Source organism: Triticum urartu, chromosome 7 (assembly GCF_003073215.2).
Source record: "Triticum urartu cultivar G1812 chromosome 7, Tu2.1, whole genome shotgun sequence".
Classification (NCBI taxonomy): domain Eukaryota; kingdom Viridiplantae; phylum Streptophyta; class Magnoliopsida; order Poales; family Poaceae; genus Triticum; species Triticum urartu.
Genome location: NC_053028.1, coordinates 684,555,302 through 684,564,161, shown reverse-complemented (window position 1 = coordinate 684,564,161; position 8,860 = coordinate 684,555,302). Strand labels below are relative to the sequence as shown.

The window sequence follows — 8,860 nt, the reverse complement described above, 5'->3', positions numbered from 1 at the left end:
TCGGTGAGCTGCGCGTTCTTCATGTGCCAACGAGCCAACAGTTTGCTGATGTTCTCACCAAAGGGCTGCCCACGCCGGCGTTCGAGGAATTTCGGTCCAGTTTGTGCATCAGGCCACCCGACGCTCAAACTGCGGCGGGGTGTTAGCAGTTAGCTAGTCTCTCCCTCTCACCTCTCCCCACCGTACGCACATACTGCATGCGATCGCCCATGATCCATGCACGTAGCCACGACCTGGCGCTCTGCGCCTCTGTTGTAACCTAACCCATATATACGAGTGTATAGATCGGAGAGCACCTAAGGTGCAATCTCCTCTCCCCATAGCATTCTACAATCTGGTTGCCTACAAACTGAGCTAGCCAACTCTGCCTTTGCCATTGCATCCATGCCCGCCGGTTCTCCTGCAGCTCACCTGCTCCGGCGCCAACAACGACGACTACACGTGCTTAGCTAAGCTTCAATCGAAGCAAATCACCACACGAATGACAGTCACTGGCACACGCAACACGTACACGCATGTCCAGTCCAGCCCAGGTCACTACGGCTTTCCATAACCACACGATATCAAGAGGAGCTCCAGGAACGGCCATGGCCGTGGCGGTGGTGGAGAGGTGGGCGGGCCTCGGATCGGTGCTGCTGACCGTAATCTTCCTCTGGTGTACGTCCCTCGACCTTCTGCCTCCACATCTCCACCTAGGCCGCCAAACTCGCCGCCTGATTCAACCCCTACCTCCGTATCACCATCTCCGAGTATGGCGCGTAGCGACTTCTTCCTCGCCGTCGAGGGCTACCTTAGTGACGCATGCGGCTGCCGCGCGCGCAAGGTCAAGGCCGAGCTCAGCAAGAAAGCAAGAACTTCCATGTCTCCATCGACGACCATGAGGAGGTTCTCAGGGACTACCGTCTGGTGGTATGCCTCCAACAGGCCAACGCCATTAGCTTCTACCACGGCGAGGTTGTCTTCCATCGATGGCACCGCGACCTCATCGTCGACTCATACCTGCCCTTCGTCATTCGCAAGGGTCACGCAAAACCACCAACGCCGTCTCTTCACCAACAATGCCAACCTCTTTACCAACAATGTCAACGGCAGCTAGAGCCCCTACCATGGGAGTGAATCGCAAAATCCATCGGCAATGAAGGCTAGGTTTGCAGGAAACATGGGTTTACATATTCGTGCCAAAAACCAAATTATGCACCTACTTTTTTTTTTGCAGAAAACACTGGTTGGTTGCTTACACCGTTTTGATCGTGATTATTACAGATTAGACCTGCAAATGGTGTCGTAGCATAACTGTTCACACGCAGGTTCCATTAGACGGCGAACCCCTCCGATTCGTTCGGTTTTGACCCTGCTGGAATTGGCTTCTTTTTTTGCTCAAACCGATGATTTCTTTTTTTTGCTTCAAGCCAGCAACGCCGGCGGGATTTTTTGCTTTAACCCGGCGATCGTGGGGCATTTTTTTTTTCTGGAATTGGCTTTTTTGCTGCAATTGGCTACTATTTTTGTTACTACCTCGACCAGAAGGCGTGACGAAGTCAAACCGGTGACCATGGCGAGCTGCGTTAGGTCGCCGCGGCGAGCTAGAACCGTGGCAGCGAGGTGCTGCAACCGTGAATTGGCTTTGCTGGAACCGTTGCCGCGACAAGCTACAATGTCACCACGGCGAGCCCGCAAGCTTCGAGGCCTGCGGTGAGACGTTGCAACCACATACGCCATTGCTCCCAGTGCAAGTGTAGGCTGCGAGCGTCGGTGCGGCGGGATCCATGGATGCTGCAATCGAGGGTGGTGGCCCCGGCGAGGCGCGGTGCTTTGGACCGGCATGGCGCTGTTCCGTGGCCGAGGACAACGGTATCCGCAATATTGGCCGAGATGCGGGATGAGGAAGGGGCGCTGGGGAGCTGAGCGAAAACCATTTCAGCAAATCGAACGGCCCACGCAAGTCGCATCTGATGGCTACGGCACGACCGGGCCAGTCGGTGTGCGCCGGCCATTTTTACAGTATATGTTGATATTTTGAAAAAAAACAAAAATGAAGGCTTATGGAAAAAAAGACTGACGCCAATCCATACTTCTGACCCCTCTCATGCACGACTTAACAGCAACTTAAGGTGACAGGCCCACGGCCTGGCCCGGCCTCCCTATCTTTTTTACCATAAGTATTCATTTGATCTTGATCCTTGTGGAGTGAAAAAGACGCTATACTGGATCTGCACATACTTACTGACAATATCCATAAATGGCTTGTTTTTGGTAATCGGCGAAGATTACCATATTGATATTCGGGCGCATGGTAAACATCAGTACTCCAGTGCATTTCGCCGTCTGATTCAGAATAAATATGCTTTTGTACCCTTTCTTTAAAATGTAAAGTGGACGTTCCGGCACGAATCTCCGCAATTACTTGTTCGGATTTTACATATTGATCATTTTGCACTAGAATCAAGCTTTTTGAGGGAATATTCACACTATATAGAATATCTTGACTCTGAATAGTTACATGCAAGTCTATATAACATAGAAAAGCAGGCTGCCCATGACGGGTACGTGTGGGGTGAACCAAATTCTCATTGAATTTTATTTTTCCATTCGAAGGGGATCGTACAAGGTCGGCAGTACCCCCTGTGAATACTCCGCCAGTATGAAAAGTTCTTAATGTTAGTTGAGTCCCTGGCTCCCCAATTGATTGACCTGCAATAATACCTACGGCTTCTCCCAATTCGACCAGATCACTATGAGTAGGACTCCGGCCATAGCATAATTGACAGATCCAAGAAGTGCTTCGGCAAGTAAAGGGGGTTCTAATATATATTGGTTGTGCTCGAAATGGTTGTGCTCGAAAGGCAGTTATGAATCGATTGACTAATCCAATTCCAATATCTTGATTTCGCGCGGCAATGCATCGTGAACCGATATATATATCGTCTGCTAATACACGACCAATTAGTGTTTGGACAAAAAGTTTTTCCGTCATCCCATTTTGAGGACTTACAGAAATACCTCGGATAGTACCACAATCTCTTCTACGCACAATAATATGTTGAACTACTTCAACAAGTCTACGTGTAAGATATCCAGCATCTGCTGTTCGCACAGCAGTATCTACAACCCCTTTGCGGGCTCCATAGCAGGAAATTATATATTCTGTCAAAGAAAGTCCCTCGCGTAAATTGCTTTGAATAGGTAAATCAATCATTTGTCCTTGAGGGTCCGACATTAATCCTCTCATACCTACTAATTGGTGTACTTGAGATGCATTTCCTCTGGCTCCTGAAAAAGACATTAGATAGACTGGATTAGAAGGATCCGTTATCCGAAAATTTGAATTCATTTCTTGTTTCAAATATTCACTTGTCGCATACCATATCTCAACAGATTGGCGTAATTTTTCTACCGCGTGTACAGCCCCATAATAATAGTGTTTCTCCAAAAGAAAACTCTGTTGTTCCGCGTCTTGGACTAACCATCCCTTAGAGGGTATTGTTAAAAGATCCTCGATTCCTAACGAAATCGATGTAGTAGTGGCTTGATGGAAGCCCAGAGTCTTTAGTTGATCCAGTATATGGGATGTATATCCCATTCCAAAATGATCTATTAATCTGCTAATAAGTCGTTTCATACCAGTTCCGTCTATCTCTTTATTATGAAAGACCAGATTGGCCCGTTCCGCCATACATAAGTACCCCCTTTTCGGCTGAGTAGGATTCGACAATTGCTGAGTAGGATTCGACAATGGGCCTGAGTCAGTGATTCGAAAATTTAATTAACTTAATTGCCTCAATCTCAATCTGGATTCGCGTGGCAAATAATGATGATACTAAGGAAATCGGAATGCCCCCCGAAAAGGGAGGGGCATCGCCGAATCTAACTTTCTTGTTTAGGTAGTGTATGAATAGGCCTGACTAAATCCTTGTATGGCTTCCTCTATTTCTCTATAAAAAGAAATATGACCAAAGAGTGGTTCGAATGTATATCGAACGAATTTCTTTTTTTCTATTTCCCATTATTAGATAGTGGGCATAAATCTCATGATAAGTCCCCAAAGATTCATATTGAACTTCAATCGGAACTTCTCTTGACCCAATGACGCGTTGATCCAGGTTCCATCGTAGCCACAAGGGACTATCTAAACTGATTAGTTTTTGTCTATAAGCTCCCAGTGCATCATAAGAACTAGAAAAATGGGGTTCTTTATCTTTCCTATATTTAAAATTATTATTATTATTGTAATTTACTTTTAGATTTGGGTAGTTTCTGCAACTATTATATCTATTTGCACAAATACCTCGACGCTTTCCAATCGTTAATACATAAAGCCCGATAAGCATGTCTTGGGTTGGTACGCAAATAGATCAGGATCAATACGGGAGATAAGAGAATCATATGTCTTGGGTTGGTACGCAAATAGGATCCCCAATAGCGGGAGATAAGAGATTCATATGAGAAAACATAAGTAAACGGGCTTCTGCCTGAGCTTCCAAGGATAAAGGTAGATGAACAGCCATTTGATCTCCATCAAAGTCCGCATTGAAACCCTTACACACTAATGGGTGTAAAGAAATAGTACGCCCCTCTACTAAAGTGGGTTGAAAGCCCACGCAAGTCGCATCTGATGGCTGCATCTGATGGCTACGGCACGACCGGGCCAGTCGGTGTGCGCCGGCCATTTTTACAGTATATGTTGATATTTTGAAAAAAAAACAAAAATGAAGGCTTAGGGAAAAAAAGACTGACGCCAATCCATACTTCTGACCCCTCTCATGCACGACTTAACAGCAACTTAAGGTGACAGGCCCACGGCCTGGCCCGGCCAGAAGTATGTGATGACTGCTTTTTGCCTCGACAGACCCTGGACCAGCAAGCTGGTGTATATGCTTTGCGTCCTCGGCGAAACGTGGGTCACTACCACACTATTTAGACCGCAAAGTACGCTCCAAAGCACGCGGTGTGGTACTAATTTCTGTTTAGGCACGATGTGGTACAAGTCGGCGAACCGAGCGGTGTGCTCGTTCCCGGCCCAGCAGCAGCTAAACGCTCGCTGGATCACCTCCTCTTCAGCCCTATCCCGCTGACCCTAGAAAAAAACAGCTAACCTGCTCAACCGGTTCTCCTCGAAGCTCCTCCTCACCAGCTCCGACGCCAACGACGATGGCGCTTGGCTAGTTAGCTTCAACTTAGGCAAATCACGTACACGCATATCCAGTCCAATCCAGGTCACTACGGCTTTCTATCAAGACATGATATGAAGAGGAGCTCCAGGTCTGGTAATGACGGCGATGGTGGAGAGGTAGGCGGGGCTCGGATCGGTGGTGGCGACCGTCATCTTCCTCGGTTGACTTCTACCCCGCTGTCAAAGCCTACCTCAGCGATGCCTGCGTCCGCCGCGTGCCCAAGCTCAAGGCCGAGCTCGGCAAGGACAACAAGAACCTCCGGGTCTACGTTGACGACCACGAGAAGGTCGTTGACGACTTCTCTGGGACCACCATGAGGAGGTCGTTGACGACTTCTCCGGGACTCCTACCTTCCTTTCATCCTCGGTGAGGGCCGCGCTGTCACCGCCAAAAACCGCCAACGCCGCCTCTTCACCAACAATGCCAGTGGCAGCTCGAACCCCTATTGGGGTAAAAGCGTTTGGAGCCACATCCCCTTCAAGCACCCCGCCACCTTTGATACGCTTGCCATGATCCCTAATGAGAATGAGGCCGTCATCGACGACCTCATGGCATTCCAGGAGAGCAAGGAATATTACGCCAAGATCGGCAAGGCATGGAAGCGTGGGTACCTCCTTTACGGACCGCCCGACACCGGCAAATCCACCATGATCGCCGCCATGGCCAACTTCCTCGACGACGGCGTCTATGACCTCGAGCTCACGACAGTCAAGAACAACAGCGAGTTGCGGAAGCTCTTCATCGAGACCACAGGCAAGTCCATCATCGTCATAGAGGACATTGACCGCTTCGTCAACCTCACCGGAAAACGCAGCATAGAAAAGAAAACCGCAAGCGACAAGGACTCCAACAATGATAACAAGCCCAAGGTACCGGTAGAGCCGGAGAAGGATGATGTCACCAAGGTGACGCTCTCAGGCCTGCTTAACTTCATCGACGGGCTGTGGTCTGCTTGCGGAGGTGAGGGGATCATCGTCTTCTCCACCAACCACAAGGAGAAGCTGGACTAGGTGTTGATCCGGAGGGGCGGAGTGGACAAGCAAATCGAGATGTCCTACTACCGCTTCGAGGGCTTCAAGGTGCTCGCCATAAACTACCTAGATGTCATCGAGCACAAGCACTTTGGGGAAATTTAGCGGCTGCTCGAGGAGACAGACATGTCGCCTGCCGACGTTGCAGGGAACCTTATGCCCATGTGGAAGAAGCAAAAGAGGGAGCCCGACGAGTGCTTGACAGGCCTCATCGAGGTGCTCAAGCAGGCCAAGGAGGATGCGGCGGCAACCAAGGTGAAGGAGGCAGAGGAGGCCAAGGAGGCCGCAACAAAGAAAGCCAAGGAGAAAGAGGAGGCAGAGGTGAAGAAAGCCAAGGAGGAAGACAAAGGGAAGGACAAAGCACCGGAGGTAGCCAATGGAAATATCAACGAGTGAAGTGATCTCAAGCCAGGTAGCCAAAGGAAAAAGAGTGCGCTTCTTCACTATCGCTCCCTTGCAAAAGAAAAATGCAGTGATCTCACTTGTAATTCTGCTACATATAAAGCGTGCAACAAATACAAAATGCTAACAAGACCCACTGAAGGACAACGAAAGCAAGGTGATGCTCTCATGCTTGCTTAACTTCATCGACGGGCTATGGCAGCATCCGGCCGTGAGCGAATCATCATCTTCACGACGAACCAAAAGGAGAAAATGGACCCGGCACTGATCCGACAGGGCAGGATGGACAAGCAAATCGAGATATCCTATTGCCTCTTCGAGGGCTTCAAGGTGCTCGCCAAGAACTACCTGGATGTCGTGGAGCATGGTCTGTTTGGGGAGATTCAACGGCTGCTCGAGGAGACCGACATGTTGCCCACCGATGTGGCAGACAACCTGATGCCAATGTCGACGAAGAAGAAGAGGGACCCTAATTAGTGTTCATCAGGCCTCATTGAGGCGCTCAAGCAGGCCAAGGAAGACACGGCAGCAGCAAAGGCGAAGGTGAATGAGGAAGATGAGGCAGAAGTGGAGAAAGCTGAGGAGAAAGAGGAGCAAAGGAGAAGAAAGAAAAGGAGAAAGACAACAGGAAGGGCGTAACACCAGAGGAAGCTAAAGGAGGAATCAAACAAGGTGACGAGTGAAGTGATAGGAGTAGAGTGAGCTTGTTAGTGCTCTCTTACAAACACAAACAGATGCAGTGGTTGTCTAAATAAAATATGTATCACTCATCTTCTCGACTATTAATTCAGAAAGGAAGTAGCCATTATAATGTTGCTATGTACTAGTACATAATGCTATAATACCAAATGCTAACATGATACTGAGTGTCGTTTGCATATATATAAGTTTATTCTCTACAAAAGACAGCAGTCTGGCGTATATAACTCACCTACAAAACTTCTTTGTTCTGATGAACAATACAAATGCTACGGCAGACCCGAAACACAAACACATGCCATAATCAGGAAGGGGAGTGCGAAGCAGTGCTTACCGGCGCAGGCAAACTCACCTTGTGGCGACTCCTTGCCATAGAAGCGCCTTTGGAAACCAGAGCCGACGTAGAGCTATGCGTGGAAACCGGAGGAGATGATAGCGTGGCCTACACCCATGACCAGAAGCGTCGCTGCTATGAAAAAGGCCAGCCTACTCCTCGTGAACCTCCCCGAGAAGTTCCAGATGCTCCAGAGCGACACCAGGGTGCTGGTCTCCCTGCTCGTTTACTCAAAGAGAGCCCCTGATCTGGCTGATGTTGTTCACCCTGGCTAGCCCCGATCCCATTCCACAGGCCATCGCAAGGAAGAGCAGTCAGAAGTCAGTTTACACATGGCCTGCACCACATTCATGTTTTCTTTGTGCAACGACATGTCCTGACCAGATCCCATAAGCGCAATGCTAGAGCTGGCTCTTCTCATTGTTTCGATTCCGTCTTGTGAGCTGTTATAACAATAACTGCTGGATACATGATCAACTGCAGGAGTATCGCGAAGCAAACACTCTATCCAGCTGAACTTATCACGAATACTTGGTCACAGATTATGACAACCATCAGGTACCCGGCAACAGAAACGGCCATAAGAGCGAAGGCATCAAGGAACTTCTTGTTGTACCGCCGATGAGCGCTGTGGACGTCGACAAAGTACATGAGCAGCAATGCGATGGATGTGGGTAATATCGCTAGCATAAGTATGAAGCTGCCAGGATCAATATGGAGGGTGTGTTGCACCTGAACCAGTATTGCTCCACTCAACGCCCAGAAAACCCTGTTTGTAAAATGCATAGATCGTTTAATATTACCATAATAAAGGATTTGGACATATCTGTACTTGTGTAACGAGCCAAAACATGATACACTTGCCTAATAAATGCACCTTATGATTGCTAGTTTGCTACGTCTGTCGAGAAACAGAGTGCATGTTAGGATTATTGAGCAAAGCGTGTACAATGCTGGATCCACACAGGTTCACATCGTCAGAGTTGCGAATATAATTAGGTGAAAACTCAAGACAATAATGCTGAAAGTTCGTGCAATTAACACAAATGATAGCTCCGCCCAATGTGGCAGGTACAGGGTTTCAGAAAATAAACATGGCGCTGAAAGGACGAGGCCAGCAAAAGAAGGCTGCATTATTGCCTCTCTGATGTCTTTGGGCAGAGCAAATTATAATGAAACAGTGACTGCGCCTACACAATTGTACTCTTCTTCTAGAACCAGTG

The 8,860-nt window shown here is 48.4% G+C and overlaps 2 pseudogenes; both read left to right on the top strand.

Moving 5' to 3' along the window:
* Positions 1 to 515: 515 nt before the first annotated feature.
* Positions 516 to 6,598, top strand: LOC125519970 (annotated as a pseudogene).
* A 201-nt stretch (positions 6,599 to 6,799) lies between these two features.
* Positions 6,800 to 7,243, top strand: LOC125519967 (annotated as a pseudogene).
* The last annotated feature ends 1,617 nt before the right edge of the window (positions 7,244 to 8,860 follow it).